We start from the raw sequence: 22352 nt of genomic DNA on the forward strand, positions 1-22352 counted from the left end.
CTATACTCCATTACAAAGATTCAAATAGTCATTCCACTGACCTCAACAGAATTACTTTAAACCAGTCTGAAAGCAGAATTTGGCTCCTTGAATCTAATCAAATGGCGTGTGCTGCATTAGAACACTTGTGTAGACCTTAAAGACCTCAGAAAGTGCTGGAGTTCCTGCCCCCCCCCCCCCCGCAGTATTTGGTAGAAATCAGACCATAGATTTCAGTCTTCTTGTTATTAATACATTTATAAACCATAAAGGGGGTTACAAGATTGATGGATGAGCAGCATAAGGCTTGGAGACGGCAAAGCACCAGGTAACTACTAGGTGTTAGGAGTCTAGTCATCATGCAGCGAATCCGATATTTTAAGCCCTTTCTTTTCGATTTCCTTTCATTGACATTGACACGCACTGAGATAAGCGAGAGGGTCGCGTGAAATGCTGAAGCCGCACTGAAATCCCGAAAGGCAAAGCAGTGGGAGAGCTTTCTACCAGCCAGAGGATTGTGGGCACTGTGCGGATCGGCCAGCTCTCCGGACAGCAAGGGAGGCTCAGAAAGTCCTGGGGAAGGCACCGAGCCTTGCATCTGACTCCAGGGCTGTCTCCGGGGGCATCCCCCCTCACTCAGCCCCGGGCAGCGGGAGGCGGGGAGCCGCAGCACACGCAGCCCAGTGCGGGGGGGAAGGTGCTGCCAGCCCAGAGGCGGCCTGAGAGCAGCTGATGGATTCGGACGAGCCGGGCAGGAACTAAAGACACCTCCCAAGGTAAAGAAACTTCGCTCCTTTGTCAGCGCGGCGCGTCCCCCTCCGCTGCGTCCCGGCCGCCAGCTGTGGCGCCGCCTTTGTCTCCAGCCCAATCTCTCCTAGAGTCCGGGGCTCGGACGGGGGGGGGGGGGGGGGGGACAAAGGCTCCATCACCATCTCTGCCCCTCCGGCCGGAGAGCGCCCAGGGACCTGATCGCCCTTCCCTGGACTGCCCAGCCCCAGAGCTGCAGTTGGGGGGAGAGATCAGGCACGGTTAGGTTAATAGCAGCTGCTGAGCCGAGCCGGGCCGAGCCGAGCTTGACTAGGCAGTTAGACGCCAGCTGTTTGCTGCAGGCAGTTCTGCCATCTATTGTTACAGCGGTTGGGGGGGGGAGGGTAAATATCTGCCCCACCCCCACCACAGCTGGAAACAACAGCCGGCTGGAGCAGCCAGGAAAAGCGATTGCCGACAGCTGCAAGCCACAAGGCGCAACTCTCCCTTTGAAATGGCCGGGAACCGGCCAGGCGGCTGCTAGCGCCGCTCTGAGAAGGGAATTGGCTGGAGTTGGCTGAGCCAGGCTGGTTTGTTTCCCGGGGAGATTCTCCCTTTGTGACCTCGGGTTACTCCTCGCCCCAGGACTGTCTAGTGCTTGTACTCCAAGGAAGCCAAGCTAACTGGGGGAGACTCATCTTCTGAGCGGAACCGGCCAGGAACATGAACTCTTACAAATACTTTGCTTATCATCCTCCATTCAGGATGGGAAGGCCACAAAAACGAACCTATCAATAGCAGGGGGAGCGAAGAGAAGGAAAAACCCCGCTAAATGCTCCCCCTCCCCCGACTGTCTGTAACATTCATTGCAAGTTCTTGGGACAGAGAATGGGCTTGATTTTCCACTCACCCTGGTTTTATCCCATTCGGTTCAGTGGAGTTACTCCCCCATTTACACAGCGAATCAAGCACTGTATAATACCATAGAACAGCAGTTCTCAACTGGGGGGGGGCATAGCCCCCCCCTTTCAGGGGTGCCACAAGCCCTGAGGCCCAGTACCCACAGGGTACTAGCCAGGAGCCCTGAGCCCCAGTGCCCAGAGGGGCAGAAGCCCCAAGCAGCTAATGCCAGGAGCCCAGAGCCCCGCAGGGCTAAAACCTGGAGCTCCGAGACCCTCTGCCCCGCAGCGCTAAAGCTGAGAGCCCTGAGCATTGGTGTCCCGTGGGGCACAAACCCCAAACTCTGGCACCTGGTGCTGCAGAAGCCCCGAGTCCCCCAGTCTAATGGGGCTAAAGAAGCTCTGAACCTCCAGCCCCATGGAGAAGAAGCCCTGAGGCTCTCCCCCTCCTGCGATTGAAGCTCAGAGACTGGAGCCCCCCCTGCACCTGGATCCAGGAGCCCTGTCTCTATGCCTCCCTCGGCCCTGGAATATTTATAGCATGTTGCGGGGCCCTCAGAAAGAAAAACATTGAGAACCCCTGGGGTAGAACATCCAGAACTGTATGAGCACTAAACAAATCAACACTATTCACATTTGCAAAGAGTAAAGAAAACGACATAGATTATAAAAGAGCCATCTCAGGTTAAAATATATACATTTAAAAGGGAAATATCTCCCCTGGCCTGTGTGCCCAGTAAAAATAGTTTAAAATTTAATTTGTTTTTGATGTTTTTTTCCTGATTCCTTTTTAAAATTTCATTCATCTTGGAAAAGGAAAATAGACCAGACATTTTCATTTTTGTTTCTAGTCAATTTCACTTTCAGGTTCTCATGCACCAGCACAGTGCTGCAGTGTTTGGGTTGCAAACAAATTCATGAAAATGTTGCTATTGCTATTTTCAAAATGACAAAACCTAGAAGTTTGGCTTAATTACCTGACAGTGTCAGGTCATTACACGGGGGCTCAGGTTTAGTCCTGCAGGGTATGTGTGGGGGGGCTTGACCTTTCTGCCCCGTGGGGCTCCAAGCTTCAGCCCCGTAGGGGCACTGGGGCTCATGGTATCTGCACAATTTAAGATTCCATCCCTAAACCTCTCTCATGGGTATTCAGGATGTAATACACCCCTACCCATCCTCATAGGTACTCAGAGTGTAACTTTACCTGGGCTCTACCTCTCCAGGGGCTCTGGACTTTAGTCTCGTGGGGCTTGGGGCTCCAGACTCCCAGCTTTGGGGCTCCAGGCTCCCAATGAGGCACTGGAGCTCAGGATTTCAGCCTCATGGGGGGCTGAGGCTCCAGGCTCCCACCTTTATCCCAGCATGGTGCCGGAGTTCAGGGCTTCTGCTCCGTGGGGCACTGGGGCTCCTAGCTTCTGCCCTGCGGGGCACTGGGGCTTGGAGCTCATGGCTCATGGACCTACTTCTGTGTCACTATGCAATACTTATGCCCGGGGTGGTGGTGGGTTTTTTTTGTTTGTTTGTTTTTTTGTAGTAAAGTGAGTACAGTGCAATTTCTCTCATCACAAGATTTATTACATTTTCTCACTGGTAATAGGTCTCAAGTCGCAGCCCTGCCAGGAGCTGGTGAGCCCAGTGGTAAATTGCCTTCTTATAAACAAGACTTTCAATCTGTGACCTGTTACAGCACTAAGGCAAAATTTATAGAGGTCTGATTCCAATCTCACATACGCTGGTGTAAACCTGCAGTACTCCACTGAAGTCACTTGAGTCACAAAGTGTAAACCGGTGTAAGTGAAATCAGATTCAGTCCCTTGTACTGTAGTGGATATCATTCAATGCCACTGTAACCCTTGCCTGTTTGGTGTGGTGTTCTGTCCCCCTCTAGAGGCACTTAGACCCAGGGACACCCAGAGGGGGGGGCAAGTGGGGCAATTTGCTCCTGGCCCCGGAGGGGCCCCCACAAGAATATAGTATTCTATAATATTGCAACTTTTTTTTATGGAAGGGGCCCCTGAACTTGCTTTGCCCCCAGACTCCCTGAATCCTCTGGGCGGCCCTGCTTAGACCCTCTAGAGATTCAGAGGGTAGCCATGTTAGTCTGTATCCACAAAAACAACGAGGAGTCCAGTGGCACCTAAAGACTAACAGATTTATTTGGGCATAAGCTTTTGTGGGTAAAAAACCCACTTCTTAAAATGCATGGAGTGAAAATTACATAAATATTTATGCCTGCATCTCCTCGTTGTTTTTATCTAGAGATTGATGTGGCTGCTATAGCCTTGGCTAATAGGCAGGTAGTTTTTAGCTCATGAAATTGAGGCTGATGCATTTAGCTCCAAAGATCTCAGGTTCAATGCTGCCCCCTGACAACTGGGGTCTGTCAGCGATACCCCACCTCTCTGCCAGGCCCATTGGTAGTTATAGTGGTATCTGGACATTAGAAATAAAAGGTACAAACAGTGTTGCAACACCAGAGCAGACCGCTGTTTGATCCATTCTGTTGTGATGCCTCCAGAAATAGGGAATACATGCTGTATTAGAAGAAGGTGGAAGTGCTCGCAGTAGAGATCAGGTGTTGTAATATAGATACTCTGACTACATGGGACTTGATTCACCTCCATAAAAGGAATTGGGGGGCAGGGGATCTTGGGCTTGTAAGCTTTTCAGAGCACGCATTTTCTTTTACTACATAGTGCCTAGCACAATGGAACCCTGATCTCAGTTAGGGTTTCTAGGCCCAACTGTAATAAAAATAAATAATAGAGCCCGTATGTTGCAAAATTATTCCATTTTGCTCTGTGATCCTTCCTTCAATAAAGTCAGCAAACATACACCGCCAGATTTAAAAAAAAAAAAAAAAAAAAACAGCATCACACTGGGAACTGCTGAGTGCTCGTATGGAAGTCAAGCACTTTTAAAATTTGGTCCATGAGTGGGTACTTAAAATATGGCCCATAGAGTCTAGTGCTAGTATGTACATTTGAGGACAGAAATATAATATAACAGACTCGGCTTTCCCAGAAATGGTTGCATCTGACTGATGGGTAGTTTGATCCCTGCATATTGTTTAATTTACAAAATACACCGGGATCCTACAAGATGCATGATGTTATATTAATAAAGCTCATTCACTCAATCTTTACCACTAAGCTACTAGTTCAGGTCATGCTCCTGGAACATGCCCACCAAATATTTTTCAAGTAACATTTTATTTCAAAGCATTATGGCCAAATCCATGTTTGCTAGGACTGCAGGGAAGGCTTTGGAAAATCACCAGGGATGAATTTGGCCTGACAAGTTCCAAGTGGACATTTTGTGTTAATGTTTTTTCCCCGCTGAGCGCACCATATGACAGCATAGTTGCTGTGACACTTCATTGTTCTTGAACAGCACGATACAGATTTCAGCAAATACTGTATAACTTTTAAACTCTCAGTTAAACATGGCAGCTGATATCTTTAACCTAGACTGCTACTGTGTATGTTTTGGGATTGTTTGATGGACTGAACTTGTCCACATTTTGAGTACATGATGGAGAAGTGCAATCAGTTCTGAACTGGACTGAATGCAGTTAATGAATCAGAAAAGTGTGCACATCTTCGGAAAAGGCAATCTGTAAACTGCAGTGTAAAGTGAATGTTGCACATATTTCTGAATGAATTAGGCCATTAACCAGTGTAATAATGTGCAAGACCAACTAGAGTCCATGAGCCTCATTCTGGTCTGACACCAATTTTAAACCACTGTAATTCCATTGGCTTCAATGGAGGTTCTTCTGATTTACACCACTATGAGAGCAGAATCAGGTTCAAAAATTGCCGTAGATGAAAGACAAGGTGCGTGCTGATGATCTCCTTATAAAAAGGACAAAGTCTACATTCCATGAAAGTCTTGGTCTCCTTTAATATGTTCATGTGCATATGTTAGACTATGCACCAGAAGCCATTTCCTTAGCCAGTGGAATGTCAGGCCATACAACACATGTAGCGTATGTCCAAGGACATCTCAGTCAAGCCCAGCTGTGCAATAATAAAAATACCAGTACAAGGAGAAAAAAATAACTTTGCCCATTTTAAATACACTAAATACGTTGCTTTTTATTTTATCAACTTTGAATGTAAGGCTGCAAGGTGGCTATGGGGAGGGAAGACTGCCAAATCCTAGTCCCTTGGATGTCAACGAGAGCTTTGCCATCAGCTCAGCAAGTTCAGGACTCGTCCCTGTAGTGACCACCCTGCTTTTGTATCTGTCAGCCCAAAGAGATGGTAAAGGGGCAAAAATGGAAGTAAGAAATAATTGTGACACGCCTCTGGTAAATAGGGGATTTATTTTGGAAAAAAAAAATCTCATTTTGTAAAATTGGCAGAATCCATAAACTTTTCAAAACTCTAGGAATCAGTGCCAAATGGCTCATTGCAGAAATGCTGCTATATAGTCATGGGGTGGCAGGTAGCCCTGTAGGCTGGCACTGTTAGCCTTTATACAGAAGCCACTATTTAGTTGTTGATATACAGTGTGGGCATGTCTACACTTACCTCCGGAGCGATCGATCCAGCGGGGGTCGATTTATCATGTCTAGTGAAGACGCGATAAATAGATCGCCGATCGCTCTCCCGTCAACTCCAGTACTCCACCAGAGCGAGAAGTGTAGGCAGAGTCGACGGGGGAGCATCAGCAGTCGACCTACCACAGTGAAGACACTGTGGTAAGTAGATCGAAGTACGTCGACTTCAGCTATGTGAATAACGTAGCTGAAGCTGCATAACTTAGATCGATTCCTCCCCAAGTGTAGACCAGGCCTAAGACTTAGAACAAACACCGTATAAACATTAGCTAATGAATCTTCGCAATATCCCTCGGAAGCACAATAGGGAAGTACTCTCAGCCACCTCTTAGATAGGGAAACTGAAGCAGAGTAGTTAGGTGAGTTGCCCACAGCCAAACAGGCAGGCAGTGTCAGGGCTAGTATTAGAATTCCTGGCTCTTATGCCTGTCCTGAGATAACTTTTCAGACTACACTTGTTATATGCTTATCAATCCTAGATTCCTTTCTGTAGCTAGATGTAATTTTTCTAAAGCTCAACATCTGTGTTGTAAGCAGAAGGATCTGACATTTCTGTCACAATTTCTCATGGGTTTACATAACTCAACTTGTTACGCAAGTCCCATCAAAACACAAAAAGCCTGAATTGTGATGCCTCTTATTTGCTTGTCTGGCCCATTTGATGTCTCAGCTAACAGGTGAAAACATGCATCTGCTCTTATTCTCCATCTGATTCAGCTCCCTTTTCCCTGAACTGTATGGCAGAGTGGATGGGTACAAGTAGTAAAACCTCCTGTATGGTCAGAAATTTGTGAGAACTCAGTGCTGCAGAGTCATTCTTGCCTTCTTCGCTGCAGGAGGAAGAAAGGGTAGTGAGCCTTTCAGGATGCTCAGAGGTTGTATTATAAAACTACACTACCACTACAAAAAATAAAGCTTAAAGCAAAAGTGTCCACCTGGTACCTTAAAAAGAGCTACAATTCCTCTCCAGGATGCGGGTCACAACTGAGTTAAGATCCCAGCAGGAAGGTGAGCACCCATCATTCACTAAGCTAGGATAGTTGTGAGCATGGCTGACTAGAGAAGTTTGCACACCTCCTTGCCAGTCTTATTCTTGTGAGCAGTCAGAGGCCTGCCTGCTTGTGGCTAAATCCTGCTCTCAGTTACACTGGTGAAAAAGCTGGAGTAAATGAAGTTACACCTGCTTTACAGTGGTGTAACAGAGCAGAACCTGAGCTTTGCAGAGCAGGATTCCTGCCACTTTCACCCTGCTGCCTACTCACAACTGAGGAGCTGCCCTTATTTCTAAAACCTTCTCGCATTAAATTACCTGTTGTGTGTGTCTCCATGATTCTAACGTTATCACATATCAGAATTTGGGAAAAACATTAGATGTAACTGAGACTGGAGTTAGGTCCTAGGTTTTTACAGGGCTATGAAAATAGTTAGGTTCCATCTACACAGACAAGACCAAACAGATCCATCAGAGCTGGGAGAATGATCACATTGCAACACAGACCTCCAACATGGCAAAATTTGCTATGTGTGCAAGCTTTTATATAGGCAAGTGGTATGGACTGTGAGCAGAGGGTTTACACAGTGAGCCAAGTCCTGTTCTTTTCACCTCATGCAACTGTGGAATAAAGTGGAACACATTGGATATTGCATGTTGATGGAGATTCAAAAAACCCCCCAAAATTCGGGTGTTCTGCACAAAAGGATCCTTTATAATCATTAGCTGCGGTGATGGGCACTGCTAATGGCCAGTGAGCTGGGAACCCTTATTTAATCACAGAGTATGTCTACATTACAGAGACTATACCATCAGAGCCCCATAATGGAGACAGAGCCTATGCAGACAGAAGGGGTTTTTCTGTAGATGCGGAAACATCACGTCCTCGAACGACATTAGCTACCCTGATGGAAGCACTCTTCTGTCGACACAGCTGCATCTACTCTGGGGGTTATGTCGGCGTAGCTATGCAGATATGACTTTCAAGTGCAGACCAGCCCACAGGAAGAATGAAGGGGCTGTTCCCTGAGGGTCTGAGCACAGTACCTTGCTGTCTCTCCCTCACGCCCAACTGCTGAGGATGTCCAAGGGCAGATCTACACTGAAAAGTCTGACGTAGCTACACTGATATGATCCCCAAAGTAGATGCAGCTATATCGACAGAAGAGTGCTTTGTTCTGGGATGCAGTGGTACTATGCCAATAGAAAACCCCCCTCTGTCAGTGTAGGCTGCATCTACACTCTTGCTATGCCAGCGTAGCTGTGCCAACATAGGGTTTCCTTAGTGTAGACAGACCCGCAAGCTATTAAAAGTCAGAGAGCTGGAGGGAACTGAAATGGGCATTAACTCCCGTGGCAGACGGGAGAAAGCAGGGGTGATAGGGTTGTTAAAAAAGTAAAAGAAATAGCAGTCCAGGGAATCATCAAAAGGGCTTCACTCCACCCATGCAGCTTAGCGAAGAGTGTACATCTTCCTAGTTTCTGCCCTGTCTTCTACCGGCAGTTAATCCTTGGGCCTCTTTTGCCAGGGGGTAGAGTAAGTAGTTCTTGGTGTCCCAAATGCCTCACTCAGCCTCTTCTCTTCTCATTGCCTGGGCTCCCTGTCCTTCAAAGTCTCTCTGCAGCAAGCTTGCCCCGAAAGCGAAGGTGTGGGCTATCTGTCAAGTTCCATGCCCAGAGCTGGGGCACACAGGAGGGTCTGTGTGAGAATCACACCAGCTCCCTGACCACTGCCACTGCCTGAGAAAAAATACTTAGTTGCCCTGTACCCAGCAAATGAGACAGCAGAGAGAGAGCAGGTGAGACACAGAGTGGGAGATTTTCAAAGGCACAGAAGGGAGTTAGGTGTCCAGCATCCATTGGGTGTCTGTTGTTTCTTAAGAAATTAGACACTGCTCCAAGACTTCTTTCCATCCCTCAAGGTGGGCCATCAGGCTCTTTCCAAATCAACTCAGGCAAAAGTGGCTCTCCCTTCAGGGTGGATTTTAAATTCACCTCCTTCCTGTTTAACAGCAGCTACAGACTCCATTCCACCATAAACTCCAGCACAACCCCTGATCCTGTGTTCTTACCTGAGCATGGAAACCTCCTCAGAAAGGCCTGGGAGCATTAAAGTCTGGCCAAGTTGCAGATAACCTTGTGTACTTGGAGAAGCCACCAACTTGGTTCCTTTGCAGTGGGTGTGTCAATGATGATGGTGGTGGTTGTACTGAGATGTTGCTAGGCCCAGTCTCCGAAGCCTACATGATGAGGATCTTTGTTCCAGCATGTACAGTAACTAGAAAAACAGAGGCAAGCAGTCAGAAGAGATGAAGAATAACCTGGCGCTTCTAGCTTCATTGTATTGCCATGTCTGAATGTTCAAAAACCATGAGTCAGGCTTCCAAAAACTCATGAGATTGGCTTAATAATAATGAAATATTAGCATTAGGTTCTTTTTATTTGCCTTCTGGTTTTGAAGTATTTAGGGTTCACATGTTCACACTTTTTTCTGCAACCACGAGATTCATATAGTCACATGAAGCCAGGAGCTGGGACTTTAAGGAACACACCACATATTGCCCGACTCAATAAAAATTACAAGAATTGCCAACACTGCTTTTATAACACTACCTGATTCATGGCCAGAAGAGACTAGCGGCCACTTGTCAAAGAGGTTTTAGAGGAAGAGTCTGAATGATTTTTTCTTACCCTGGCAAGTCATAAAAGGGAAGTCTCTAGATAGGATGTGTCTTGCCTTGAACTTGTCTTTTTAATGGAAATGTTGACAGAGCATTAACTATATTTAACAAACAGCAATAATCAGTTTTAGTAAAATTAATATCTGCATAACTTTTACTGCCATCTCATTAAATGGCTATTTAAACACCTAAAGACTCCTTGAGAGTTTGACATATTATTTTGAAAACAATTCCTTTAATTGATTAAGTAATTTTGGGGTAGTTACTCAGCAGCCAGATTTGTCTGAGTTAAATTTGCCAAGTCATTATCTCTTGTCAGGGCCGGTGCTTCCATTTAGGCGACCTAGGCGGTCGCCTAGGACACCAGGATTTGGGGGGAGGCGGCATTTTGCTGCCATCGGTGGCAATTCGGCGGCGGGGAGTCCTTCCGCGCTCCGGGTCTTCAGCAGCAATTCTGCGGCACGTCCTTCACTCGCTCCGGAATCCGCAGCCGAAGTGCCCCGAAGACCGGAAGCGCAGAAGGACCCCCCGCCGCAGAATTGCCGATGACGACTGGGAGCGCGGAAGGACCCCTGCCTAGGGCGCCACAAACCCTGGCGCCGCTCCTGTCTCTTGTGCATACACTTACTGAAGCCACATTTATTGGGGTCTAATAGTCATCTGGTGTTCAACACAGTTGGCTACTAATCTAATGGTTCTGCGAGTCCTTGACTCTAGGTCCTTTAGTCTGCCGGAGCTGCACTTGACTGAGGATCTCAAGGAGCCTTTAATGCCACATTTGTTCTCTCCAATTCTTGAGGCTCCTAGGACAGTTCAGATGCCTGAGTGAGACAGACGAACCTCAGGGAAGCCTCAAGCGATGAAGCTGTGCTCGCTTGCACCAGGGCTGAATTTGGCCTATTTGGACAAGTAGCCCACTTTCCCTGACTGTGCGGGTATGTTCCCTGCTTAGGGTGACCAGATGTCCCGATTTTATAGGGCGAGTCCTGATTTTGGGGTCTTTTTCTTATATAGGCTCTTATTACCCCCCCACACACACACACCCTCTGTCCCGATTTTTTACACTTGCTGTCTGGTCACCCTATCCTGCTGTACATTCCCTAATACAGTCAGCCTAATTTTAAACATGGCAATGAAGTGGAATGAAGATTAATCAATGGACTAACTGAGCTCACTGTCAGAAAGCTCAGCCTAATGTTTCCCTTTCTTAATTTCATTCCATCACTCTTGGTTATACCTTTATAATGAACTCCCAGATCTCCCTGGAGTTCACACCCTTCAAATATTAATTAGATCATTTCTTTCAGTGTCTAAAGGATGTTACATAGCAGGTGCCCCCATCCCATGGTCTGGCACTGGTGGGGAGAGGAGCTTACAATGTCAATATTGCAGAGTGATTAATGTGATGTATTGAAAACCGTGTTAAAGTTACAAGCTATCACTTTAAGCTGGCAGGTGTTTCCTGGCCCTGCATGTGTGCTAGGGGCTCTGTAGGGAAGCATGCAGGCTGAGTATTCAGGAGCAGTCAACCTGCAAAAAGCCATCCTAGAGCAAGGTAGGTTGAGCTGTGGCTCTCTGCCTTAGGGAGCAGCCTGCTTTGTCTCTCCGTTTTGGGTTCTTGTGTATTAGGTTCTGGATTTTACAAACGAAAGCAGCGTTACGTTGCAACCTTCCAGAACAAGTATTTTATGTGTATCTAACTTCTGTGTTTAGGCCATGAACACAATAAATAGTGAACCGCTCATCTGTAAACACCCACCCTACCCCCACGCTTCAGATAAAACATATCCCCAGGGATATGTCCCTAGGGTATGGCCTAGGGTATGGCCACACGGCAATTAAAAACCCACGGCTGGCCCATGCTGCTCACGCCACAGGGCTATTTAACTGCAGTGTAGATGTTCGGGCTCAGTCTGCAGCCTGGTCTCAGCTTGAGCCCAAACGTATATGCTACAATTAAACAGCCCCAGAGCCTGAGCCCTGCGGGCCCACGTCAGCTGGCACTGGCCAGCCCCGGGTTTTTAATGGCAGCGTAGACATATCCTGAGTGCTCGGGAGAAAAAGATGAGCTCATAGTCTGTATAGAAAGTTAACAAGGCGCTAGTGCACTAAGGGGGCAAGGGAATGACAGTTGAGGGGCCTTCAGTCAGAAGCTCCCACCCATTTGTAACTAGGGAAGTCCAGCTCAGACCTCTTCACTGGTTGCAACTGTGGATATGTGGCTCATAGAGAGAGGGGCAGTATCTGAGGTAATCAGATCCCAAACCCTTTGAAGATTAAATTCACAGGCAACCTAAAGCACTGATGCCCTCACCCTCATTGTGAAAGCCCACTGACTTAGGCTGAAATTCACTCCATGCAGAGGTCTAGCACAAGGAATATGTACCAGTTCAATCCTTAAAATTGGGCGTGACTTAAACAATGCATAGCTCTTGGGCTGGTCCCCTGCACAGGGGTGAATTTCAGCCTAAGTGAGGGGCTGCATTATGTATCAGCGTTAGGTTTCCAAGCAGTTTCAAGACTTTATCCGCTCTGTCATATCTAGACATATTTAACTCTTTATTTTTTTCTTGAAAGCCATTCCTGCCAGCCACACAAGTACTTTTGTCATTCTTCCAATTGGCCACTGTCTTTCTGATAGTGAGTTTCTGCCTCCCTCTGAATGTGCGCTTTGGATTAACATGACCCAGCTTGCATGTTCTCAAATTGAATCTCATTTGTTATTCTCTGTCTACATTTCTCATCTCCCTATGGGCTTGATCCAAAGCCCACCGAAGTCTACAGGAAACTTTCCACTGACTTCAACGGACTTCGGCTCATGTCCTGTATTCTCTTTTTCCACTGGTGTTTGCAGTTCCTTCCAATTTAGTATCATCTGCAAGTTCCATTAATGTGCAGTTTGTACCCTATAATATTAGTGAAGACATTAAGTAAAAGTGACCTAACACCGATTCCCCTGTGGTTCTGCAGTAGATATCACCTCCTAAGATGATATTTTGCTATCTAGCATTAATTACCCTTTGTTATGGCTCCTTCTTTCTCAGTCACAGTGTTCATATCCAAGTTGATTTGACACAATTTTGAGAGTAAGATTCCATGAGGCATTGTATCAAATATAACTAAAATTTAAATAGACTGCATCTACTGCTCAACCTACATCCACTAATTTTGTCTTTTAAAAAAGTAATTAAGTTTGCTCCCCAAGATCTAGATCTCTATCTGACGTCAAGAAAATGATGTATACAATAGGTTAACACAGGGGGAGTATATCATACCATCACTCTTTGCTTAAAGCCTGACTGCAAAGTTTTTCCTTGTTATCTACTATAACTATAGACCAGTAACATGCTCTTAAAATGAGAAGAAAAAGCATTCTAAATGGATCAGCATAATAATATTTGCACTTACATAGCACCTTTCATGCAAGGATCTCAAAGCACTTTACAAACATCAATCCATCCTCAAAACATCCTTATGGAGGAAATATTGTTATAGCCACTTTGCAGATGGCTAAACAGAGGCACAGAGAAAAGAGGGGCAGGATTTTCACTAGGACTGAGCACCAGAGTTCCCATTGTTGAAAATCTGTCTGGAAGTGATTTGTCCAAGGTCTTGGCAAGTTATTAAAGCCATTGGGAATTGAACCAAGGAATTCCGAGTTCTACTCCCTTCCTCTAACCTGTAGACAACATTGTCTCACTAAGTACCCAGAGAAGGAAGATTGTGTAATGTACTTGATTCTCTTTGCAAATGTTTTTATTCTGTACATGCACTTAGAGAAGAGAACCTTTGCTTTCCTGCACGCCACAGTGCGCCAATGTTATGCTGCTGCAATTTTAGAAGGGAGAATCTGCCTCTGGACCTCCCTGAAGTTACCTCATTCTTTTAGGAAGCTAATCTCCCCAGACCTTCTTGCAGCGAAAGTTTTGCTGTGTATCCTATTAGTTGGGCCCAGATATGGCTGACACAAACACATGCTTAATCTACTACCCCGAGTAATCCCATTGATTTCAATAGGGCTATACATGCTAGTAAAGTTAGATACATGTATGAGTATTTGCAAGATCAGGACCTTAGATTGTTGTAAGCTTCTTGGACTAGGGGATCCCCTCATCTCACCTGTTTTGTAAAGTGCTGTGTAATAATAATGACAGTGATGACTTACTGATAGGTGAACCAGGAGAGATCTTTCCAGTCTTTAAGTCTCACTTCATCAAAAAATCCTGCCACACAAGCCACATATGTTTTAACCAGGCCATTTTCTACTTAATCACACTAAAATTTCAAGCCTTTTCTTCTCTCTCTCTCTCTCTACCTGTTCTTGCCCATTCCCAGACTGCATATTGTTTTATATTTTGGATCATCTGAGCCCATCACTACATAGCTGACTTCTCTCTTGCACTGCTGCACCTAACAGATTGAAAACACATTATTTTTCTTCCTGTGTATCCAAACAGAATTGAAAATACGTGTAACAAATATTCCCTGTGAGGCCATATTTGTTCATGGTATGTCCACTTGTAACAATAGCTCTGCTGGGCTATTGTGTAATCAAGCAGACCACCTGGATAGAGCAGATTTTTGGTAACACTTTAAACAGCAAGGGCTAGATTCCCAGTAGATAGTTGGCACAGAGGTGTGCAAATTACATCTCCCTGTGTCAGCCCGGCCCTCTCTTCCCCTAGGGGAAATTCACTATGAGGGAGAACAGATGGTGTTGCCACTCCCTGCTCTCCATTAAGCAGGCAGGTTTAACTTACTGATGGGGCTCCTTTGGAGGACTTCCAGTGGGTGTGTTGAATCAGCATAACTCCTGACCACTCCTTTCTCCAGCCATTTCCTGGGCCCCCTAGGATTCCTTGGCAAAGGAAAGGTTGCAGCGGCTTTCTGCCACCACAAATTCCCTCCCTCCCTCCCTCCCTCCCCCGATCTTTCATTGCCATCTCCTGCCACTGAATCCAACTGTAAAGGTCCCATCACTTACTTCAAAGCCTTGAAATATTGGATTTTGCTGCTTTCTTTTCCCTTCTCCAATATGGGGTAGGAAAAGCTAAGAACTGTGGGCTTAACCCAACAAGCTGTGCAAGCTCACTAACACAAAAGAGAGCATTCAGGACTGAGAATTAAATTTGCTCCAGTGCCACCTTAACCCATGTAGCTGCCACATATATGGACAGATGATCTAAGATCTTCTAGTGCTCCATAGCACTGTTTGGGATAAATCTGCAGAACAGCTCACTGGATAATTTCTCCCATCTATCTATCCTGTCAGTGTTTCTCTTTAACATCAGCTATTTATATCTCATGCCGCCACAGTCTCCCTATGCAGACATATTCATGGCCAATACAAGAAAAATTCTCACTTCCCCTTCGCGTTGGCATTACTATGCGTCCCTCATAACCAGCACTCTTCATCAAAGCACTGTCTCCTGAAGATAGGAGTAGTGTCATTGCTGACTGCCAAGCTGAGAACAAACAAACAACTGACCACAACTGGCTGAGTGTACTCCATTTTATAAACTCCACTCCTGCAAAGAGCTGCACTCGAGAGAACAAGAGTTTAAAGAACTGCAGCCTCTGGTAGAGAATCAACAGCAACACTTCTGGGTCAGACTTTTCGCCTTTATTTTTGCTGCACTGCTTTATGCCCATTTGTGAGCACAAGCTGAAGAGGCGCAGAATTTGGCCACAGTCTGGTACCTCTTCTGGAGATCCTTAAATATAGATCAGACACTGGGCCAAACCTCCTGTAGAGCTGCATTTCTACTTCAGGCCCTGATTCACCAATCCATTTACGCACGTGGTGAACTTTAAAACACATGCTTATATCTCATTGACTTTAATGGGTCTTTGGCCCAGGCTTATGTGATTTATGAAGCAGGGAGAGACTCAAGTCCATGCTTAAGTGTTTTGCTGAATCAGAGCCCCAGGGATTTGTCAACCCACTTCAAATCCTTTGGAATTTTGCTTGGTTAAGACTGCATGTTTTAGCCAAGTGAATCTGAGGAGGAGAGGCTAGAATAAGAACATACTACTGGGTCTTTCAAAAGGGAAAAATTAATTGAAAATGGTCTGACATTATACTTGGAATTAATTATTTATATAAACATATAGTATAGAAAATATACCATATATAAAGAGCAAAAGGCATGACTATATACAGAACAGTTATGGAAGAGTATGACTCATCTCTAGAGCACTCCCTTGTGGCCAGGCCCGAGCCCAGAGTTGCAGGGCCTTCCCCTCAGTTGTCACCACCAAAAGGCCATTTAGGTCTGCTGGTGATCCACCTCTTCTTGGGACTCAGCCCTTCAGCCAGTACATGTATACTCCTGGCCCTTCCTGGTTAACAAAGAGTCCAAACAATAACCCACCAACCTCATGTTGGGCCTTTGGCCCTTACTCCTTGTATCAGAGGATTTCAATAATCCTTACCCCTGGTGACAGGGGAATTTCTACACCACCTTCATCAGCAGGCCAATAAGGAGCTCAGGCCCTCTCTCCCCTCTGGGTTCTGGTCCAGGGCACCTTTAATAAAAGGCCAAGGCCTGTGTACACAGACTCCCTGGCTGCCTCCCTGGACTTCTTCCTACCTTGCCCTATCTTAGGCCTTTCCCACAGCCTCTTCCTGGGCATACCATGTACCAGCATCACATTCTCAAAGCCTTTTCTCCAGGCTCCTGCAGAGTTTCTTAGTACTTTCCATCATCCAGCTAGCTCTGCTGTAGGGGAGTTTTCTCTACTCCTCTCACGGGGCAGTTCCTGACCCTGAAGGAGTTTCGCCGCTCCCGGCAAGCTTCTCCACCAGCACAGAGAATACTAGGGAGACTCACTTTCCCTGCTTTCCTTTACAACTGCCCTGGGCTCCCTATCGCAGGCCTGCCTTGCTTCCTTCAAGGAGGCTCTTGTCTGCCATGAGGTCACCTCAGCTTCCTAGATCCAGCCATACCTCTCTCCTTGAATAAGAGCCAGAGATCTGCTCTCCTTCTCAATCAGACCCCAACTGAGCCAGGTTCAGCCCTGTTAGGTATCTCCGGCCAGGCCAGATAACTTCTGCACGTGCAGCAGGTCAGGACTGATTGAACCCCAAAGTTATTAACTCCTCCTCCCTCAGTGTGGGCTTTGCATACCCTATCACAGGATACATGAATACAGCAAACCAGTAGAATCTGACACATCAAACTTGCAGTAATCATTAAATAATCAAACAGTTAGAAGTTATATTTGAACACCCGACCACATTAATGAACTGTAAAAGAAAAATACAAGGACTTAACTTTATCACTATGCAACAACATAATGTCATCGTGTGTGCTGATTTAATGATGAAAAGTGTACCAAGTGAAATTTTCAAAGCCATTGAAGTGGCTAGTTTATTTTTAATTAATTGTGCAAACAGTGAACATATCTCACTGCTTGGACAATGCAAATGGACCACTGAAGTTTCACTTTTGTTTCTGTTTCCAGACAATTTCACTTGCTGGTTCGCATGCAGAAGCGCAATGTTTGGGTTGCAAATGCTTCAGGGGAATGTTTATTTGCCTTGTTTTCTTAAAACTGTATCCAAAATATATTTTTAACCTAATGGAATCATTTCATATAAATATTTGCCCTTAGTTTTTGTAATACCTTATTTTTTTACAAAACTTAAATTTTCAGCCAAATTTGACCTGGCAGCATCTGTAAGATCTGTGTGCAATCACTCTAACCTTCAAAAGTACTATAAATGTTCCATGAATGCCAATAAAATTCAAGGAGTACAATTAGCCCAGTTTTGCTTGGGTAAACTATGACCCAAACATATCTACTTTGCCACTGATAATATCCTGGTCATTTTGTTTGCAATGTTCACTGTTTATTCTATCACTGTCTTTTTAGTCAATTTTGTGGTTATGAAAAGTGCTGGATGGACAGTTCTGGAAAAAGAAGCCCTCTGAAGAGGCACAAACCAAGTACAGCATAGTGGGCAGCATTGCAATGTTTCCAATCCTGCCCCAGCAATTCACCTCTAGGGAGGAATACAGTTTCCGCTCTTAAACAATCCTTTGTCTCTCTGCTGAGATGGTCTATTAGCATCAGCTCTAATACCAGTTTGGTGATGTAAATACTTGTGCACAAGGACCTGGATTCAGGCCACAAACTTACTTTACAGAGACCCCTCAGTGTTGATCAGACACTCATAACTTTCAGTCATTTCTGACATGGGATAGATTCAAACCTACCAGTGAAAGGCTCTGTGTTCCATTATCAACCCCCATCACCAGCACCACCTTCTCTGTTTGCTTAGGGCAAGATCATCATGCAGGGGAACAAGGGAATGTCAGGTGTCCCTAACTCCCTTGTGTGGGCTACACACACTGTGGCTCCCAGCATGGGCCTGCTACTCCCACTCCCCACACAGGTGGGCAGGTGGAAATCTTAACTCTTCTTGTGCCAGCCAGCACAGCTGAGCCAGGGATCTGCTTGTATAGACTAGATTTACCTTCTGGAATAAGAGGAACCAGATTATGAACTGAGAATCACAGTTTGTTCCCTGGTGTGTTGGAGGGGCAGTGCAGCTACACACCTCAGCATAGATTGTTAAATCACAATCCAGCCCTTCATTTCTCTGGCACAGTTTTGAATTCTATCTTTGCAGAGCAGGAAAGAGTTTTGGCACTTTTGGGAAGTGGATGAATTTCCTAAGCCATGCCTGAAGTGTTATGTAGGACTTTTGTGATAGGAACCGTGCCCTATCATTGCATGGCACATTAAAAAATGGCAACTTACCATTTAAAAACTACTCGCAAGCTCAATCTCTAATGAAGTTTCAGTTTTCTACAGATCAAAATCTAGAAGACACAATTTTTACTGTGTTAAGGGGCAGCTATATGTTCTGGTTTCAGCTCAACAGCTGTGGTAGCCCTGGGCATAAAATACATGACGCTGAATGACTGCAAACTGCAGTTCACAAACTACCATTTACCTATAACTTGAGAAGTGATATTTAACATTGCAAAGATTGGTGAGGAAACAAGCCTTTCACTTGAAATGTTCTCAAATGTACCTCAGAACCTGGAGGTTCATTTGTGCTTGCCTTTTATCTTTGAGACCATTTGATTCCGTCGGTGTTTTATGTTTGTTTGAATTTTATTTTTGCATTGATAAACCCAGTGTAAAATGTTGCATCATTTAGACAAACTGCTTTTTCTCTTGTCCTATTGATCCCTTCCTTTCCTTCCTTTGGTTAGCATAGCACAATGGGAACAGCAATGCTACGAGTTTCCTTTGTTACCACTGTATCCTGCCGCTGCTAACAATAAATGCGACAAGAGATGGGTGATCAGAGTTTAAATGTGTCTCCTTTCAATCAGCAGGGCATTTTACAGAGGGCCCTGCTTGTTGTACTAGAAGTTCTCTTTCTGTGCTGCAGTTATCAACTGCTACATGATGACCTGCAATTCATTGAAGTGTAAAATCAATAGAGTGGCATGTTCAGTAATTACAGAAGGTGCTTTGCTGATTTTCTTGTCCTGTTAAATAGATTCGCTGCCTTATCTTCAGCTCCTCAGAACAGCAGATTGATGGGTGTAACTATAGGACTCTGAGCCACAGACAAAACCATGAATTCTTAAGAGGATATTTCTGGTATAACTCATTGCTCTATGGTAGGACTGAAGCAGAATTAATTATTAATATTGAAACATGTTGTGTTTTCTAATAAAGCTTCTGTCCTTTAATCAAGGGGACTGTTTTTATTTTTTGTTGGGAGAAATGCTGACCAGAATTAATAATGTATTCAAAATTGCTAAGCTGCAGAATGTGAACTGAAGCTCAGAATGAAGGTGTAGGTCAGCCAGGAAGAATTTCTTTAATGAGTAACATCAGATGAAATGAGAAATGTGTAGTTAATTATTGACTGACTTTTAAATAATCCTATTTTTGATAAGGCAGATAAGGTCATATGTTGTTCAAAAATTTCCCCAGTAGACTAAACATTTTGCATTTTGTTTTTTATGGGGAGATAATATACACTGTCTACAGAAAATGTAACTAACTTTAAAGATTGGGTTTTAACTTTCTCCAGAAAGGATGTGTAAGAATTATGTGCTAGCTTGTTATAAAATGAATTCATCTTTTGTTCTGCTCCCTCTGTTTAGTTAAACTAGTATTTGCTTTTTAAGCAAGGTCACTGATCAGCTGACCAACTTCTTTAACAGCTGGAACTCACACATTTGCTGCTCTGAACCTATAAGTATTGACTCGCAGCAGTGAAAAGATACCTTTCTGAATGGGAAAAGCTCTTCTGCCCTGTTTTTTGTAGATGGAAGGATGAGAAGGTAACCTGGCAATGTGCTTTTTTAATGATACTTTTTCTTTCATAATGAAGTGCTAAATGCAATTGCTGCAATGCAGGAGAAAATGACAGCCAGTGGCAAAAAAATAAATAAATGTTGTGATCTATTTAAATAGTTAATGAGATTGTGTTAATATATCATCTACCAGGCATGAATTATCTCTTTGTTTATAGTCACAGGGATAAATGTTTCTCATTTGTAAAACTGGTGGTAGCAGACTCCTTTCCTAGAGTGAATTTCGCCTATCTTAATCTTGTCATTCAGTTAAAGTTAAAACCTCCAGGAGGATGATCTTAGGTGTTGTTTTTTATTCTGCTAATGGGGGTCAGAAAATGGAGCGTTAAATCTGACGGTAAAGGATTACTCCTTGAGACCTGGCTTTTTAAAAAGACAATACATTGTCCTGGCAAATGGGGGAACGGAGGGAATGAAGTTGCTGTGTCAAATATTTGACTTTTTTATGTTTATTTCTCTATATGCTCTTGCCTCATAAGAGGTCTTTTTAATGTACATACGAACTCATCCTCCTCAACACTATTCTTTGTAGTAAAACTAAAAATCAAAGATGCTTTATATATGCTGAGATGCTCTCTGCCTGGGGATTAAAATTGAGTGTTTTCCATTATTGTATGATATAGGGAAAGTCTGCAAATATTGAAATCCGAGGCAGGGTCAATTTAACAAACGTATACATAATGTGTTTTCTGTCAATGTATATTAAAGGCTCATAACGACAGTGTTTGATAAGGTATTTACCAAAGGGGAAGAAAACCTTACAGAATCTTTGAAAACTCTTTCATGAGGGGCTAGATGATTTAGAGGAGGAGAACAGGATACAGACCTAGGGCACTAGTTCAAATCTGTCCCAGGTTGGTTGTAACTGAAGGGCTTTACCAATCTGAAGGCTGTTCAGTGGCATATCTGAAAAGGCTCATTTCTGCTTCTAGTGCACAAGAATCCACTGCAAATTAGCACTAAGTTGCAGTAGGAGACAAGCACTGAGTGGGGGTGAGCTTGTCGCTCACAGTACAAGACAAGGACTGAGTGGGGATGGAGTAAAAACTAGCTTGTCAGTCGCAGAAATGGCTCCTCTAGAGACCCGAGCCAAAGCCCTTTGAAGTCCATGGAATGGGAATCTTTCCATTGACTTCAGTAGGCTATGGATCAGGCCCCAGGTGAAGGCTCAAGCATGTTGATGTTGTGGTGCATGAGCTGTCTTAACCAGGAGAGTTCAGGCCTGTCTTTCAGATGCACTAAATTCTCTAAATTTAAAGTCTAAGGGGCAGATCCTCCCTTTGCACCAGTGTAAATCAGAAGTAGCTCTTCTGCAGTCAGTGGAGTTATATTAGTATTGTAAGGCAAAGATGAATCAGGAGGACACGTGTGCTATGTGTGCAGAATGCGATCCATGGAACTGTGCATAGCTGGGCGGGTTCTTGCAAACCCTCAGAGCTCCGTCCAGAACACTAATGCACATATGAAAACTGATCACACCAGCTGGCAGCTTTGTTTCCTCACACTCAGGCTTCCCTGAAGTTATGTATGGGAGCAGGGATCAAAGTGGTATGTGGGAGTCATTTTTCATTCCATAGTCTCCCATCAGAGACAACATTAGGCTGTGGTGAGACCTTGTTGTACTTTATCATCCTGCCTGCTATTTGGTTCCTTCTTCAGTAGAAATTAAATATCTTTTTGGTGTTGTCTTATTTGGTTTATTGTTAAAAACAAAAAATGTAGAATCCAATCTGAGACTGTTTGAAGCTCTTGTGAGAGATGACTGGATAATTTGTCCATGTATTCTGATGAAATTCTTCACTCTGATCTAGTTTTCATGGTAGCTAGTCATGGAAGAATGTTGGTTTGGATACTAGGGGTAATAGGACCCATATTTTTGGCAGTTAGCCATCAAAACCATGTACAAACTACACTGGAGGCACTTGAAGTACGTCTAGAAGCTGGTATGGTACATGCAGAAGTCATTTTATGAGGTTATTTTGAAATAGATTAGGCAAAAGAGAAAAGTAATAATATCAATTTTATGACTGGAAAGTTGGAACTAAGCCAAGTCATAAATGAATCAATTAGGTCTAATTATCTAGATATTAAAAACCTCATATTGATTGGATTTTTTTTCTTTGTAAATGACCTAGA

General features: G+C 44.5%; 1 protein-coding gene across 2 annotated transcripts in view; it reads left to right on the top strand.

Annotated features, from left to right (window-relative positions):
- The first annotated feature begins 458 nt into the window (after positions 1 to 458).
- KANK4 (KN motif and ankyrin repeat domains 4) overlaps positions 459 to 22352 on the top strand; it is a 53858-nt gene continuing 31964 nt past the window's right edge. The window contains exon 1 of one of the 2 annotated variants that reach the window (XM_034778597.1): positions 459 to 755. The gene's annotated coding sequence lies outside the window, so the exon portion shown is untranslated. Of the gene's footprint in view, positions 756 to 19906; positions 20184 to 22352 lie in introns of those variants that run through there. The other variant, XM_034778595.1, reaches the window with a different exon arrangement.

This window comes from Trachemys scripta, chromosome 8 (genome assembly GCF_013100865.1).
Source record: "Trachemys scripta elegans isolate TJP31775 chromosome 8, CAS_Tse_1.0, whole genome shotgun sequence".
Lineage (NCBI taxonomy): Eukaryota > Metazoa > Chordata > Testudines > Emydidae > Trachemys > Trachemys scripta.